General features: G+C 41.3%; 1 long non-coding RNA gene across 2 annotated transcripts in view; it reads right to left on the bottom strand.

Moving 5' to 3' along the window:
• LOC135264112 (uncharacterized) overlaps positions 1-19,033 on the bottom strand; it is a 247,325-nt gene that overhangs the window by 9,491 nt on the left and 218,801 nt on the right. For both annotated transcript variants that reach the window (XR_010332603.1, XR_010332605.1), the window contains exon 3: positions 8,860-8,920. This is a non-coding gene — a long non-coding RNA (uncharacterized LOC135264112). The remainder of the gene's footprint in view (positions 1-8,859; positions 8,921-19,033) is intronic.

Below are 19,033 nucleotides of genomic sequence, written 5' to 3'. Positions count from 1 at the left end.
ATACAGAGTAAAAGAGTTCTTACCAGCCTGTTTAGCTACACACAGCGCACATAGTACGTGCACGGTGGGAAGTCGATTACGATCTTCCTCGATTGCTTTGTCTCCCTTCCTTTTAAGCCAAATCCCGCGTTTGGTCTAGGCGGCATTGCCATAAATTAACCTGTCCGAATCATAAATCTCGATTTTCGGCCCCCACCGGTTAGGGGCTGCTGTTAAAACAATCAGTGGGGAAATGGGGAAAAGGAGATGATTACCAGAGAGGACATTCCATTGTGTTAGTTTTTTCCTGAGTTATTGAAACTATGTTTTATTAACTTCTCTTTGGTATGAAACATATTTCATTCAATGCTATAATTTTCCTGAATATGTCCATACTAAACATGTCAAGTGGATGTAATATTATGGTGCAGTTGTCATGAAAATACCCTTTTGTTTAACCATTGTACATGCAATCCATGTTATTATTACATAATGCATAATACAATAATACAATGAAAACATGTGCATGGTTTGTACGGTTTTCTGGGGTTTGTAAATAGGATAAACAGATGATTTAAAGTCCAGATCCAGAAAAGAAATACAAAGTGTAATGTCAGAGGGCCAATGGCAGTTCGCGTCCATTGGCCAAGTCAGGCCTACCCTTATGACCCAAAACACCCCACCACAACCATAGACAAAGAGACTAGTTCCCCTTATCTTGGTTGTGTCCAGGTGGTAACATTCCAGAGACCAAATGGCCTGCCCATTCAGAGGAATCCGAGTGACTTATTGTTTTACAAAAGGCTCTGGGTTCTTTGAAGTACACGTGGTCCCAGCATGCTGGCTTGTTCAAATGCCAGCCTTTTCTGGGTCCCAGTTTGATTTCCCTCTTACAGCTCCCCCCTCTGGCCCAATGGGGGACACTTCAGAACGTCCTCCCAAGGGGTCATGGACACTTTCCCAAATGGTTGGCGCCGAAGGTCCAGGGTCGTAGGGCTGATGGTGGGAATAACCGGGAAGGCTGATATCAAGGGTTGTGTGGGTTGAGGTGTGTATGGTATGGAACGGATCAGATGTTGGAGTGAAGATGGGAACTTTTGTGCCTCAGATGACCTGTTGCACTAAGTCCATTCCATCAGTCGGGGCCCGCCGTGTTCTTAAGCACAGGAAAACTCACAAGACAGCTGACAGTGACGTAGGAACTTTGTACCAGGAGGTGTCCTCTCGATTGAATCTATCGAAGCAAAGTCTTGGAGACACTGTACTTAAGGTTGACATCCACGGGGCTGTGCGGAGGTTGAACCTTAACACACTTGGTGGGATTATTGGGAAAAAGGTTGGTAAGACATGGTATATATGAATGAGGTAGTTCGGAGTTTTCATGACAACTGCATTTTGTGGTAAATATGTTTTTTGTCCTTCTCATGGTAATATCCTTTGTAATTTTGGATAAACTGGATTTGGGAAATTAAAAAGAAAGGAGACAAATCCAATACATTTTGTATGGATGGGTATTGAAAATGATAGTATAAAAATAAAGAACAAAAAATAAAGAAAAACACCAAAATCATAAATTAAGACATATAAGACAAGTAGTGTTCAGAAACATACAATGCCTACATACATACATACAAACATTTATCAAAAAGTTGAAAATTACTGGAATGGTAATTACTGTAAAATAGTTTAATTGAAGCAGACTGAAGAAATGTTGTCTAATACCATGTGTTAATGGTATAGGAGAAATTCATTATTGCACCAAGAAATTCATAGAATCACATAGGATAGTGTTTTTTGTTTCTCATGGTATTCCTTGTATTTTAGGATTGGATTGTGCTGGAAATTTGGTGCCCCTTCTTGTTGAGGTTAGAATGATGAGTTCTTAATAGAAGATGGGTGATCCCTAATGAACAAATTTGATTAGACAAATTTTCTGGTGTACACCAAGTGTGAGCCTGTTTAAAGTTAGAGTGAAACTGCTTACATTATAAATGACCTTTCAGAATTTCACACTAAACTGTCCACTCATCCCCTTGAGGTGCAACTCTTTGCCTGTAGTTGTGCAAAGAAGAGAAAATCTAGGTATGGTTACTATCTGCATAATTTGGGGGTTAAACCACAACTGACAAAAAATAAAAAGATGAAAAAACAAAAAGAAAATCAGACACTGTCTTGGGAGTGTAGGTTTACTGCTCCTTAAATATTCAACAACTGACAGAGAAGGGGGGGAAACAGAACAAGACAGACCGGTGGGGAGAAGGGAGAAAGGAGGAGGAGGAACAGTAAATGAAAAAGAAGGAGGAGATCTACGGAGAGAAAATGTAGGAAAGTAGAATAAAGTGATACCAGTAAGCCAGTCCTTGCCAAAAAATGACACCCCTTTCAACATTTTAATGTTAAAAGACAAACTTGATGTAAACTTAGGAGTAAGTGCTTCTTCTCCTTATTTATTTATTTATTTATTTGAGATATGTAGTTTGGAAGACTTCTTCCTTAAATAATTTTCATTGCAGGCACAGATGATACTGGCCCTTATTAGTTGAGTTAAAGTTTGATGACATTATATTCATTTATGGCATTTGACTGGCTTATCAACGGTTTGCTAAAGATTCTAATATGTATATGTTGTGCTATGGTGAAATTCACACAAAAATACCATTAGATCTCTAGTATCTAACATGCCTTGGCTAATGTAATTGGCACCCAAATAAGTCTGTTAGTGAATTCTAACCGTTTCTAAATGGCGTGCACAGGCATGCGTTAATAATTAATATATTATTAGTTAATATTATTAGTTTAAATCCTCTGATTTCCTCCTTGTGCCGCTAAAACACACAGAATAAAAACCCAGATGAAAACAATAGGGTACTCCAGAATTCACTACACTTTTTTGAAAGCGAGCTTTCTAAAGAAAGGTGAATGGTGGCACACCTATGCCTATATAACTTAATTTAGCTCTAGGCTATTGATTATTTTATTTATAATAGGCCAAAGTCTATTTTTTGGTTGGTTGTAAGCCATGTTGGAATTTTACCTTCTACACTGGCTTATCTCAACTGTTTCATAAATCCTAACCTATTTATTTAATTAATAGTACACCACTGTTTACTGAGACAGATAACACAGGCCAAGGACCTTGGTTCCAGCACCTCAGAAATGCAGAAGTTCTGTGTCCTGATACCTTTTCACCAGTCTCAGAGGTCTTTAGACATGAGTCCCACATGTGGCAAATTCCAGACGGTCGACACCCTTGTTGTAGCCTGAGGCTACACTTTCAGAGGGATGGAGACTTGCATTTGCCGTGGCACTCAGCGGTCATGTGACATTACATCGGGCACGGTACTCAGAGGTTCAGTGACTACACTGGTACCGGCCTCGATCTCTGAGACTTAAAGTATGGTTTTCTCCGGACAGATACGAACAGTTTCAAAACTTGGTGCAGCTGCAGTCTGCACTGTCAGAGGTCTTGAGACGTGTGTACTGCCGCAGGGCCATACCTGGGTTTAAGGATCAGCACAGACTCTGCTTTCAGGGCTGGAACTTTGAAGCCGAGGTTATGCACCTGATTCAGCATTCAGCAGTGTTTTAATATTATTTAATTTAAATATAACAAGAAGCATGCCACTTTTCCTGGGTTAGCCCCCTAGCAAAGTTCAAACTTCTTCGCGTGTGCATTCTGTGCTTGCACACGCTTCCTGGCAGCTATAAACTCTCTCACTGTTCACCTTCTATTGCTTTTTAGCCTTTCATAACAGTATACCACTCTGTTCACCTTCAAAATTCACTGGCTTTTCACCAGTGCCTCATTTCTCCTGAGTTTGAGCAAGGTTTTCTGCGCCTCTGCGCAGAAACAGTAGTAAGCCTTGCATCAAAACTCCCTTCCTTTCTACAAACGTTTACATTTCTTACACATACGCAACCATCTACTGCTATAGGCTAGTTTTTTCTAAAAACGCATTTTGCCGTATTAGCACAACACATTTCCTAAAAACATGCCAGCCTAAGCTTCTCTCTTTCCCTGTTTATGCATTCCCCCGAAGGGTAGTAATATGGAAAATGCCTGGTTTCTACGGTCCCAGGCCTGTCTGGGATATGTCGATCCCCTATGCAGTGACTAAAAAACTCTCCCTAGCACAGGCTAATATATGAGAATTGTGTCACTCACCACACCAAGGATCAGGAAACCCAGAGAAGAAAATGCGAGATACCCACAGTGAAGGGTATCACGCCGGGATGAAAAACACCAGCAGAAACTTCAGGGAACACTCCAGATACTTCCAATCACGTCGGGGTCACCACTTGTAAACACCTCACAGCTAGACCAATGAGGGTTTGTAGCTGGAGGGGAAGGTATCGCGTGTTCTCCCTTGGCTGGTGTGATTCAAAACCGAGATGTTAGTTATTTTTCCTCTGTTCGTAAGAACAGGGCACAATTATAATTAAGAATGCACTGGTTCCGTTGCCACGGGTTAGATATGAAGGCGCTGCTTCATATCCCGCTTAAAACTGGCCTAAAACGGATCAGTAGCATTCAGGTTACTCTCCGTTCGTAAACGGGGCTATGCTGTCATCAGAGATATATCCGATCTGTCGCCGGACTGTCAATATTCCAATGGGAGCATCAGAATATTCACAAATACGCGGAACAACACACCCGATCTATCCGTGACTACAGCAAGAAAGCGTAATAGTTACTATGTTTACTCTCGTTTTAATCTGACTCCATTTTACATGATAATTTAAAATTTGGGTTTAACTATACGTGGAACTTGGGAGTGGTTACACTCGACTCTAGCTTGTGCCATCATTCCTCAATATATGCTCCCGGGTTTAGCATTATTGTTAAATCTCAGTTCGGCGAGGAATCCAGAGGGTAGGAGGCTGACCACCATAATACATGCCTTCCATGCCTGGCTTACATGGATAGGTCATCGACAGTTATGAGCCCAGGACGGTGCGTATCTATCGGGCTCCTTCAGGCGAATTTGACAAGAACCGGCGTATTACGCCCATGGGTTCTCTTAAGCCAAAACACCAGAACCAATACCACCAATCCCTTAACAGGCAGATCGTGGTCACCTATCTAACTTGAAGACCCCACTAAAGACGTTTTACTGTACTAGACCCCTGATCAGGAGGCCCCCGTCCGAACTGCCCCCCTGAGTATTTAAACGGAATCACGGCTGAAAAGAAGATAAAATGGATTAGAGTCATGAAGACCACGCAAGTTAAAATCAGAAGAATTTATTTAACAGGCAGGTAGGTTGTTATCTTTAAATTCAAAATCAATTATAAAGGTTAAAAACAGAAATACAGAGTAAAAGAGTTCTTACCAGCCTGTTTAGCTACACACAGAACACATAGCCTAGTATGTGCACGGTGGGAAGTCGATTACGATCTTCCTCGATTGCTTTGTCTCCCTTCCTTTTAAGCCAAATCCCGCGTTTGGTCTAGGCGGCATTGCCATAAATTAACCTGTCCGAATCATAAATCTCGAATTTCGGCCCCCACCATTTGGGGCTGCTGTTAAAACAATCAGTGGGGAAATCGGGAAAAGGAGATGATTACCAGAGAGGACATTCCATTGTGTTAGTTTTTTCCTGAGTTGCTGAAACTATGTTTTTTCAAATTCTATTTGGTATGAAACATATTTCATTCAATGGCTTGAACCATGGAGAAAATGTACATACCAAACATGCCAAGTGGATGTAATATTATGGTGCAGTTGTCATGAAAATACCCTTTTGTTTAACCATTGTACATGCAATCCATGTTATTATTACATAATGCATAATACAATAATACAATGAAAACATGTGCATGGTTTGTACGGTTTTCTGGGGTTTGTAAATAGGATAAACAGATGATTTAAAGTCCAGATCCAGAAAAGAAATACAAAGTGTAATGTCAGAGGGGTCCATATGTGGGCAGTGTGGTACTGTCCCGTGTAGTGCCCCCACCAGGTGCCGGTCGCTTCACCCTTTATGACCCCAAAACACCCACACCCACAACCACAGGCAAAGAGACTAGTTCCCCTTATCTTGGTTGTGTCCAGGTGGTAACATTCCAGAGAGCCAAATGGCCTGCCCATTCAGAGGAAGTCCGAGTGACTTATTGTTTTACCACAAGGCTCTCGGGTCCTTTGAAGTACACGCTGCGTCCCAGCATGCTGGCTCGTTCAAATGTCAGCCTTTTCTGGGTCCCAGTATAATTTCCCTCTTACACCATATTGTCCAAAATGAGACACACAAGGTAACTGCGACCACTAGGTTATATCTCAAATTAAGCTGTTTTGCTTGTCTTTTTTTCCTTCAAAGAGACCCTGTGCATGAATTCTAGTAAAGACCATATCATTTCCTGCAGGTGGCCACTAAGCGCACACATACTGTAAAACCAAAGGTAGTGTGGTGCAACACATATACAGCTCTGGAGCTTTCGACCGTTGAAATGGTTCACTGGTATGTTTTCCTTTGTCGACGTAAGCTGGACCTGTCTCTGAATCTGTCTGGGAATGGTTTGGGTCGTAACAGCCTATAACCGATGGCAGGAGCGGTTGTTGAAAGACAATTTTTGCAGCTAATAAGAGGAACTGCTACTCGACCGAAGACATATCTGAGACGTAATTACGCTGGAGATTGGATTAATCTCGTCGGCACGGCGACTAAGGCCAAGGGACTGCTGACGGCCAATAAATCCTTCTCTCCCCCGCGAGCTTCGCTCGCTGAATTTAATTAATAGGTCCTGGCTAACGGGGCGTTGGGTTTTTTGTGCCAAGGTCAAACGCATCGCTTTTCAAAGTGCACAGCTGAAGACACAGAGGTTACAGGGTAAAGTTGCATAGTTGTGATGAGCTCATTTTGGTTTCACCATGTGGAAATTACAGAACTTTTTGGTTCCTAGCCCCCCCCCCAGCATATGAAACACATGTTCGTTTCGAGTCAGATAACGTGAATGACTTGCCCAAGTCAAGAATTTTCCTGTTTTTGACTTTGAGAAACTCCTTTGTTGCTTTGGCAGTATGCGTGGGATCCTCGTCTTGCTGCAGGACGAAGCAATGTCCAATGAGTTTGGAGGCATTTGGTTGAACTTGAATGTTGAACATTTTTCTGCTGCTACCAGCAGTTACATGATCAATGAAGACAAGTGAGCCAGTATCTGTGGCAGCCATACATGCCCATGACATAACTCCCCCCCATGTTTCACAGATGGGGGGGGGGGGCATGTCTTTGGATCTTGGGAAGTTCCTTTTGTCTTGTAGACTGTACTCTTGCCACCACTCTGGTCATCTCGATTTGCAGCTAACTAGCGGCTTGCATCCTGCAGTGTGGCCTCTGCAGTCATGTTTGTGAAGTCTTCTGTGGGCAGTAGTCACTGGCACATCCACGGCTGCCTCCGGTAGAGTGTTTCTGTTCTATACACATGAATTTGATGATTATATTTTGGCTTTGAATTCTTGGATTTTAATGACACTTGCATTCGATTCTATAGTACTAACCCACCCAGCTTTCACAATGTGCCAAGTTGCGATTATGACACAATGACAACACAATGTGTGATTTTTTTTTTTTTGTTGCTGTTAATTTTGTCCATTGTCTTCTCGTATTTGTAATTTCTTATTTTTACCACGGCGAGAGTTCACCCTTGATCAAAGTCTCACCAATAAAGGCCTCTCTGCTACGGGGGTTCTTCATTCGCGTAGTGCACACGCTGTGTTGCCTGCGTGAGGTTGTTTTGTTGTTAGCTTGCGGTTAGCGTAAATTGAGCTTGAGTCAATATCCATTTGCCCGGGGAATGGAACCTTCCAGGCAGGGTACTGGGCGTATTGAATTCACGCTGCTGATTAATTGATCAGGTAATTCCATCTTCTGAGAAGCCCTCAGCGCTGGAGAGACGGAGCAGTGTCACATCTTGGCCGAGGCGGGATCTGCTCCGCAGCCCTCGGGTCGGGTCGAGCGATCAGATCTGGGCGCCGAGGAATCACGGCATCGGCAGAAACACAGATTTAAACAAAAACGCAGCTTGTCCAAACCTCTGCCGGCTGTCCTCCTATTTATCCTATTTGATGCATTATCAAGCAAGCAAATTATCACGTAGGTTAACTGCTGGAGAAGACCACAAACGTATTTAGCATCCAAAACTGAAAACTTTATTGACAGGACATTTCGACCTACAAGGTGTCTGAGCCGGAATTTTGCCCTCCAACAAAGCGAGCGACACGGGCAGCTGAAGTACGCAGAGAGGCCGATTCAGCAGTTTCTTTGAGTTCCGCTGTTCAGTCTGGCGCAGTTCCGGTTTGAATGTACGCACACAACCGTGCCTGGGTCGGTGAGTAACCTGCGCACGCTGTGCACCGCCGATTGTGTTGCCGGACAAAAATTAGGCGGAGCACCTTGCACGAGACGACAACAGGAAATAGCAGCGCCTCACTTTTAATCAAATCACCTGACCTTTTGACCTTGGTTAATCCCTGTTTCTTTCCTCCCCTCCTCTCCTCTCACCTGACAAATCTTTCGTTTCCGTCGTGTCGGACTTTATCATCATCATTTTTCGGTTCTCCACACAAACAATTCCACCCTAGGAGCTCTTTATGGCAGCAAATGAGCCCGTACAAATTGCCCTGTCCTGTTAGGCTCATTTAACACAGGATTGTGTGCGAACTTAAGCCCTGCTGTGGGGCATATCCAAACTAAAATGGATGTGATGCCGCAACATTTATTTAATTAAAAGTACCAGGGCCCTAAATTAATTATTAACCTTAAGCTAACCTGTAGATTTCACGTCGAGTGCCCTTCTTGAAGGATTGAGCCGGGGGCTGTTTAATTAGACCTTAATAATAGTTTCAGTACTCAAGTACAAAAGGTGAATCGTGGGACAGCCTACCAAGACTCTTGGATTCCTTGTGCACACGCCGGTTGTGATTGTGACATCACAGGAAGCAATCCTGGAAGAGAATGAAAACGGCTCTTAAAGTGGTTTAAAAACAACATGGCTGAACCACCCTCCACAACCACGGGCACATATACATGTATGTTTCCTTATATATCTACGAACACACTTAGTTTTCTCACATCAAAATGCACTAAAAAGAGATATTAAAGCATATTACTTTCTGCATGTACCAGGGTTTTACTGTAGGATTAAAGATGGAGAGAATGTGTTAAGGAGACTGTAAATGCAGTGAACCCTTCTTTTCCACCCCCATTAAAAAAAAAAAAAAATGCCTGCATTTCTCTGTCAAAAACACAAGAGGGCAGCAGCGCAGTTGAACTGAAGGTAAGACGCCAACAGTCCGCTGAATTAAAACTGAACTGACTCGAATAAATAAAAGGAAATAAGCAACGGAGGAGGGGGGGGGGGGGAACACAATATTTAAAATACCTATTTATTTTTATAACTTTTATATTATATTTCATATTTATGCTTGGTGTCTTGTTCTTTTCCGTTTCTCTCGTGGTAATACGGTGCCGGCACTGCCGCCTGGAACGCAGCCCGGTCCCGGTAACAAGGATTGATCGGCCTCCTTCCAACTCCGTATTCTCCCCAAAGATGAATGGGGCGCAAAATGGCAGGCAAATATTTTTACTTGTCTGGGAGTGAAAATCTATTGTCTGCGTGCACTTGAAAGAGAGATAGCCAGAGAGAGAGGGAGAGAGAGAGAGATAAAGGTAGAGAAAAAGAGAAAGACAGCAAGAGAGTTATGTTGATGAGAGAAAAACAGCCTTTGTCTGAACATCCCAGCCAGAAATCTGGTTCAGTAGCAATTTAGGGACACTGTGATTAGATGGAATGGGAACATTGGTGCCTTCAAACACCTGTTCAAAATTACTGCTACTTATTGGGTATGTAAAAAAATCATATTGTTGTGATTACATCAGTCTGGATTGGACAACGACATAGGTACTTATAAAGGGCGTTGGTGAGATGGAATCTGTCACCAGGGTTCTTGAACTATTTCGACCAGGGGGTCAGATAATTTTTTTTTTTTTTAAATGTTGCAAATCGGCCAAAGCATTTATTGTGTATAAAACGAAGTATGAAGAAGAATTGTAACTGTGTGTGAGTAAAGCAGATCCCTTGTTAAAATACACACAGTTGTGACATCATTCTGTTGCTAAGTTGGAGGTTTGCTAACACTGCTTTGAGGCAGACCTGAACAACAAATGCACAATTTCTGAATTTGTGAGTAACATGTATTTTCTTTTCCTTCCCAGTGATTCGCACTTAAAGTTGCAAAGATCAGAAATAAGTGATTAGAATGTCCTTAACTGAACATTCTAATGTAAATGTCACAATCACTGCTGTTAATTAATGGAGTTCTAGAACACTGACATAGAATTCTGAGACAATGGAGTGACATAATTTGATTGACTTTAGAATGTTGATAAACAGCTACTCCTAAAAGGGTTAAATCTCGAGGAGTGTGTCTATTGCAGGCCACATTTAGGCCCCGGGCTGGCAGTTGAACAGGCAGGCCTGTTTCAGACAGAGTGGAACAGTATACGCCTGAGTGCTTATTAAATCATGCACACATGAACCTGAAGGGGGAGCAATTAGCAAAGGTGAATATTGATGTGGAATTAAGGGCCTGAAGCATGGAGCAGCAGCAGGTGAAGGAGGAAGAGGAGGAGGAGGAGGAGAGGTTATGCAATCCCTTTACAAACATGCTGTCATCATCTCTGCTAGCCCCGTTCAGTTTTACTGTGTGATTTATTGGCGCAACATTCATGCAGTAAATATTGTCAAGTATGCAAGTAGATTTAAACGGAAGAGAACAAAGAGAAGAAACCCCTCTCTCACTCACTTTCTCTCTTGCCCCCCCCCCCCCCCCACCTCCTCCCCAAACTGACAGATGGGAAAAGGCAAGCAGTGTGACTGCTGTAAGAACCCAGCATGACAAAATAAAATTAAAAAGTGTAAATGTGCAATTATACCTGCCGTCTCTACAAGCACTTATCGACCCTGACACGCTGCGCATCATTGATCAACATCATTCAGCAGCCAAGGCGTGCAAATGACCACAAATGGGCTTTTGAATATGCTCGGCGATATTGAAATATTAATAATCTGACCTCGCTCTCAGATATCTGTCACGGTAATTAAATATCTACCGGAGACGGCAAAATAAATCTATGCTAATATGATGAGCTTCTGTGTTAAACTGTGACAGTCACACACACACGGCATTGCTACCGGCTCTCTCCTCTCCTGCTGCTCCAGACTGAACCGCGTGTACCTGGCTCCACAGGTTTGCTGCGCCCAGCGTAGCCGCGTGGGCCGGACGTCGCGAGCTGATTGGACGGGACGGGCTGGGCCGCGCCCCGGAACCTCGCCGCCGCCCCGGGGCTCCCGGGGTCTCGTTATCGCAAATAGGGGCGGAATCCAAGATGGACTCCCCCGGCGACTGCTCACGGTAACAACGTTTCGGCGTCCAATTAGAGGGTAATTACTGCTAATGAGTGTTATGTTTACTGTTTTTCGGTGGCACCTAAGGGCTTGTATCCCCCTCAGGCAGACCTCGGGGGGGGACACCACCCCAAAACAAAGCGCACCTGATGAACCCCTGGTAGAACAGGCCTTTTGGGAGGGGGCAGGCCCTGTAACTGTTGCATCAGTGTTGCACACGCACGCCCAGGTAACATGTGAGTAGCGGGTTCTTTGACACAGCTGGGCTCTTTTAGAGCAAGTCAGGTGGGCTACCTGGGTACCATTAACCTTTTGTGTTAAACAAAATAATAATAATTTTATATTATACTAAAAAAAAACAAATAAAACAAATACAACAATATTATGTCCACTTAATTCAGTTGAGTGTGAAATTATTGCAATTTTTTTTTAAATCCTGAAAGTGATAAAGGTCTCATATCTCATATTGCCCACCACCGGAGAAGTTGGTATTTATCTTCTGAAGGGTTGTTTAACTAAACACTGTGGTGATTTACGCTTTTTAACCACTCGGCAGTGCATCGGTTAAGTGGGCTGCCAATCAGAAGTGAGCTTGAAGAGACATTGGCATGACAGAAAGGTCATGGCACGTTAGGCCACAAAGTGCTTCTGCCTTGCTCTCCTGCTATACCACGTCTACACCTCAGGGGGGCAGTAGACATAGGCAAATCGGTGGGCATATTTTCACATTTCCTACAGAACAAAATCAGCAATACTGTAGGTGAATAGGGAATCTAAATAGGATGAATTAAAACCACTCATATACACAGTATTTATGCCTGTGTGTGTGTGTATATATATATATAATCATTATTTTTTTAAATCTATTTATTTAAAAAAAAAAATTTTTTTTTTGGTTTTCTTATGTATTTATGCCCAAGTCTGATTGCCCAATCATATGTCAGCGTTCATAAGTTGACCTTTGGCCTCCGAGGCAGGACAGCGCAGACGAGCACACGCTCTTCTCTGAAGCACGCGATGTGTCACTTCCTGTTACAGGGGCAGCTCGCACGCTGGGCTCGCACTGAGAGGAAGAATCAGTGTGCTGCTAACCGAGACCTGAATCCAGAGGATATAATCTGACGTGTATGTCTGTCACGACTGTTTGATGTGTTATGTACGTCTATGAAAAGTGTCACATGTGTAACTGTATGTTTCATCTGTGTGTAATCTCTTGAACGGAACTGCCTAAGGATGCTAAATGAATTTCAGTGCTAACTGACAATAAAGTTGTATCGTATCATATACTTCATGTGCAGCTTACAACAGGTGGCCTTGCAAGTGGCCAGCTGACCAGAGGTGTGTGTGTGTGTGTGTGTGTGTATGTGTGTGGTCGCTAGAAAGTAATGAAATCCTGATCCCTGCTAACTGAACCCTCCCTAATTCTGAGTCACAGTCCCGCCAATTATGCACGTCACTGGACAGTCGGCATTGGCACAGTTAAGATTACATCCATCCATACACACTAACAAGAATCGAGCCATAACCGGATAAGCCAACCAGCAAACCCTTGCTAAACTAAGAGAAACAGCAATGCTTGTCTCACACTTGCAAAAACAATTCCACCTTGATGATTCTCAAGCCCTGTGGAATGATGTCTTGTGGACAGATAAGCTAATACTGGAGCTATTTGATAACTGGGGTCCTACTATGTTACTTAGTGAATACAGAAATTCACAGTGAGAACATCATACAGTACCAAAAGTTTAAAAAAATGGTGGTGGTAGTGCGATGGTGTAGAGATGCTTTGCTGTCTTGGGACTTGGACTTCCCGTTGTTGAAGGAGCCATGAATTGTACGCCATACTAGAAAATTCTTAAAGATAATGTCTAGTCATCTGCCCATGAGCTGAAGCTTAATTGGGTTAGGTAGCGAGACAATGACCCAAAACACAAAAGCAAAGAAATCAAACAAAATTAAAGCTTTGGAGTGGCCCATGACCATGAAATGCACTTTTTGTACGTCACTTTGGATAAAAGTGTCTGCCAAATAAATGTAATGTAATGTAATGTAATGCCTAGTCAAAGTCCTGACTTGAGGCCAATATAGATGCTGTCGCAGGACCTGAGATGAGTAGTTCATACCTGAAAACCTACCAATTTGTCTGAATTAAAGCAGTTCTGCAAAGAGTGGGCTAAAATTCCTCCACAGTGACGTAAAAGAATGACACCAAATTACAGGAAGTTTTTGGTAATAGTTATTGCTGCTAAAGGCGTTTAAGTTTAAGGGGGAAATTACTCTTTCACATGGGTGATGTGGGTGTTTAATAACTTTTTTCATTAAATATGAATGAAATAAAAATGTTAAAAATGTATTTCATGTTTACTCCGGTTCCCTTTGTCTAATATTACATTACACCCCCAAACACCTGTCCAACAGATCAGAAGCATTCTTCAGGAGGCAGGTGTGGATGTGTCAGTGACTACTGTCCACAAAACTACAGAGGCTACAGTGCAAGATGCAAGCGACTAGTTAGCCATGATGGCAAGAGTTCGAAGGCCAAAAGGAACTGCCCAAAAACCAAAGCGTACCACATCACTTGTGAAACAGGTGTCATGGTTTGGCATGTATGGCTGCCACAGGTACTGGTACTGGTTCACTTTCTTTCTTCATTGATGATGTAACCTCTGATAGCAGCAGCAGAATGAATTTGGAAGTGGAAGTGTTCTTGATCTGTTCAAGGTGTTAAACGCAATTTAAAAACCTGAAAAGTTCTTGACTGACCAAGCCAGTCACCTGAACTGAATCCAACTGAACATGCATCCATATGCTGAAGAGAAAACTTAAGGCAACTAATTTTTTCGAAAACAATTTGGAGCTGAAGATGGCTACAGCACAGGCCTGGCAGAGCACCACCAGAGAAGATACTCAGCACGTGGTGATGTCTGTGGGTCACCGACTTCAAGCAGTCACTGCATGCAAAGGATAAGCAAAACAGTACTAAAAAAGGGGAAAAAAAGTACTAAATATGACTACGTTCATATACATAACATTAAGATGTCACAAACATTATGGTGCCCTGAACTGAGGTGAATATTTATAAAAAGTTCTGTGATTTCTACATAGTGAAACCAAAATATATGAAATGCCCTTTATGTAAAGCTGAGAATCTGCATTTTAACCAAGTGTTAATTGTTTGATTACAAATCTAAAATTGTGGTGTACTGAGCCAAATCAAGAAAAAAAAAAGCCTTTGTCCCAAACATTACAGAAGGCACTGTATATCATTTAAGTATTCTCAAATGAAAGTTTTTAGATTCATTCAAATGAACCTAAAAACTTTTCATTGAGAAAACCAAAAAAATATAGCTATAACAAATTTAAGTTAAAACTGTAGGTTTATCCAATGAAACATTTATCTTCATTGTACATGATGTAATAAGGAAATGTTATTTACATAAAGTTCTTTGTGTGCCAATGTTTGGTGTCCCTACCACATGAATGCAGGAGCATAGAGGCCTCAATTAGGGCCTGCTGAGATTAATTAGATTGTGCTAAATATGCCCGTTTTGTGTTTTGTTTACAGAAGTGGCATGAAAACGGTCATTAGCAGACAGTCCCATGAAACATTTAAATGGCTAATTGCGGCATTGCGACAAACCAACAGAAAAAGGCAACAGAGACTGTAGATTGCGTAGATTTGTATTTGCAGAGCCAAACAGAAGATCTCTGGAGGATAGGCACTAGGGGCAGCTAGAGATCTGAAAATTGTGGGCTACTTTTGGTTCCCTTGAAGGTAGTCATATTTGAAAATGTGTAGGCACATGTATTTCATTTCATTGATTTGTACTATTTATCTGTTCCCATTGCCTATTAAATAGTCCACCTCAAGTCTTTCTCTGACAAGGTCATTGTTAATAAGCATCCATTCATCCATCCATTATCTATACCCGCTTATCCTGGTCAAGGTCGTGGGGGGTGCTGGAGCCAATCCCAGCGTGCAGTAAATAAGCATGTAAAACATAAATACTGTACACCTATAGAATGTGTTTTTTAAAAGCATGGCACAAATAACTATTAAAAAATATTAATTTACATATATGGACCAGTCTATGCATTTTTCAAAAATGAAATTCCATAAATGTTTTGGGTGTAATTTTTACATTGTTTGAATTGTTTGATTTAATGATGACCCTGATTCTTCAGGAAAATTAGATGAAATATCACCCAATCCTGATTAATAGAAAGGATTCCCTAATCTAACATGGGTTTATGGACAATTCATAGATGTTACACAATAGATTACTGGATGCTGAGAACCAGAAAACTCTTTTTTTTGTTTTTTTTTTAAATCCTGTCTTAAAGCAATGGCAGAAAAGGCATTACATGGGCTTAATACAAGAATAAAAAATAAAAACATGCATGCATGTGCCAACACATGCAAACACAGACACACCTATGTATGCTCACACACACACAGTAATACACAACAGTTTAAAACGACAGGCCCAGCTCAGTTATACAACTGTTTTCCAGTATGTTTCCTGTCCTGCAGTAATAGAACAAACAAACAAACAAAAATAAAACGTTGGGAAAGAACTAAATGTAGAATATAATGGAAAAAAGTGCTAATGAAGAGTTTATGATGGTATAAACGGAGGAAAAATAAGAAACCGGAAGAGTGAAAGGAAGTATAGATTAGAAGTATGAACAATTATAAAGTATAAGGTCTAAAAGTGTGAAAGTTCAGGGGCAAATTGTGTGTATTGTTATTTATTGGTCACATTTTCGGTTGGATTAAATAGTTTGCCTGAGGTTGCTTTCAAAGGATGTAAGAGTGGCAGTTGTTCTGAGAGGCAAAGTCATGGTGCTCCATATTTTTTGCGTAGTTGTAAAAGAAGCCAGTTATGTAGCCATAAATGGGTGTTGTATCGAGGTAGGTGATTTTGCAAGACGCTGGTGGATCTTGTGATAGGTGACTGTCTAGTTGAAGAGGAACATGGAATAAGGTTGCAGACTGCTGGAGGGAGTTGATTGTTTTGATTTAGTTGGTAGTAGAGTTTTAAGGCCATACATGTGCAATAGTTATCAAATGTGAAAGCATTCTCAAATTGGAGAGCAGTACAGTGTTGCGTTTTTAAGGAGAGTTGTGAGAGGATTTTAAATGTTCTATCATGTAGTTTAACAATGAGATTCACAGCATTAACATTCTCGCCATACTGAAGAAAAACCCCCAAACACCTGCCCAGCCGATCAGAAGCACGCTTCAAGAGGCAGGCGTTGATGTGTTATTGACTACTTTTGACAGAAGACTTTGTAAACATAACTACAGAGGCTTCACTACTACTACTACAAGATGCAAACTACTGGTTAGCCGTAAAAACAGAATGGCCGGGTTACAGTTTGCTAAGAAGTGTCTAAAAGAGTCTGTATAGTTCAGGAAAAGGGGTCTGTGGACAGATGAGACCCTTTCAAAGCCATAAAAACTGTAAAATTCTTGACTGGTCACGTCAGCCACCTGATCTGAATCCAATTGAGTGTGTGCTTCATACGTTCAAGAGAAAATTTCCAGCACCTAGCCCCCGAAACCAGCAGGAAGATGGCTGCAGTACAGGCCTGGCAGAGCATCACCAGAGAAGATGCTGAGCACCTGGTGACGTATATCAGTCACTGCATGCAAAGGATATGTGACAAAGTATTAAACATGCCAGTAAGTACCAGAGATGACCCATAGGGGGAAGCAAACACACCAGCAAATGTTTTTTTTTTTTTTTTTTCCATCTCTGGGACACGTAGCACAATTAAATGGTTTTTTTTTTTCCCAGTGTAGGCGTCCCTACTGCATGAATTCAGGTGCACAGAGGCCTCCATTAGGGCCTTCTGAGATCAATTAGACTGCGCTAAAGATGCCTGTTTTGTGTTTTGTTTACAGAAGTGGCGCGAACACAGTCATTAGCGGGCAGTCCCATGAAACAGACACATAGCTAATTAGGGCATTGCGACAAACCAACAGAAAAAGGCAACAGAGACTGATGAGTGCGTAGATTTGTCTTTTATGTGCCCCATTAGAAGATCTCTGGAGAATAAGCACAAGGGGTTTTCTGAGATTGGTAAACTGCAGGCTAATTTGGGTTCCGTTGAACGTTTTCAAATGTGAAAATGTACAAGTGTAGGCACACGTATTTTAATGTATTTTTTTTTTTTTTTACTATTTATCTGTTCACATTGTCTATTAAAGGGTCACTGAGTCTTTCTCTGAAAAAGTCTGTAAATGTCTATCTATGTCTATAAACATGTAAAATTTAAATATTGCACACCTGAAGAATGTGATCATGCATAGCACGGTACATATACAATTTAATTAGTTCTGACATTTATTAACAATAAAGCAACTGGCATATTCATGGACAGTCCTGTGCCTTTTTGAGGAGATTTTAATTCCAAAAAACTTAGGGTGTGTTTTTTCCACTTTGATATGTTGAATTGTCTGATTCATGATGACTTTGTTTCTTCAGGAAAATTAGATGAAATATCATTGAATCCCTGTCAATGGAAGGACTCCATAATCGAACAAGGGTTGATGCAGAATTCATTGAAACAATTGATTACAGGATGGTATGAACCAGAAACCTTTTTCAAAAAACACTGTGCCTTAAAAGCAATGACAAGAATGCTTTACATGGGCTTTATATAAGAATAAAAAGTAAAAACACGCAGATGCATGTCAGTCACTTGACCTGAATCCAACTGAACATAAGCGTTTCATAAGTTGAAGAGAAAGTTCCGGCAACGAGCTCCTGAAAAAAGCAGGAACTACTGTACAGACCTGGCAGAGCATCACCAGAAAAGACACTGGCACCTGATGATGTATATGGGCATCATATTTCAAGCAGTCATTTCATGCAATAGACATGTGGCAAAGTACTAAACATGACTACTTTCATTTGCATTACATTGATATGTCTATAATATTATGGGGCCCTGAAATGGAGGCCGAGATATACAGAGTGCAGTAATTTCTACGTGGTGAAACCAAAATATGTAAAATACCCTGAAAGCTGAGATTCTGCACTTTAAATGTGTGAAATTTGTGTGTGTGAGTACACAGCCAAATCAATAAACAAACTATGTCTTCATCCCAAACTTTATAATAGACACTGTGTATCATCTAGGTTGACTCAACTGATATTTTTTAGGTTAATTCAAAAGAACATGAATATATTAAATCTAGAAAATATTAAAAGGTCATTGGTGTAACAATCTGAAGTGAAAAAAAATGTAGGTTTATCTAATTGTAACATTCCCAACAATCTCCTCAGTTCGGCAATAATTTGGGAGACCTCCCCTTCAAAACCAACAGCAAACCACCAACTGAAAAGCACAAAAACACCAAGAATTTTTCCCACAGATTTATTTACAAAAATAAAACTGACACACAGATAAGCCCAGAAATCTTAATCTTGGGCCTGCGATAAAAAGTTCTCATCTCTCTTGCCCGGAAAAACAAAAAATATCCAAAAACAAAGGCTTCCGCATATTAACTACCTACCTACACTTAAGCCTGGCCTGGGGAACAGGGAGATCACAAAAAACCAAAAGGCCTTTAAAATTTTTGGTCTGAAGCTGAGACTGAGTTCATCCAAATTGGGATGTGTGATCTACAGCACATTAT

Source organism: Anguilla rostrata, chromosome 9 (assembly GCF_018555375.3).
Source record: "Anguilla rostrata isolate EN2019 chromosome 9, ASM1855537v3, whole genome shotgun sequence".
Lineage (NCBI taxonomy): Eukaryota > Metazoa > Chordata > Actinopteri > Anguilliformes > Anguillidae > Anguilla > Anguilla rostrata.
Note: the sequence above shows the minus strand (reverse complement) of the source record. Positions and strands in the feature narration are given on the sequence as shown.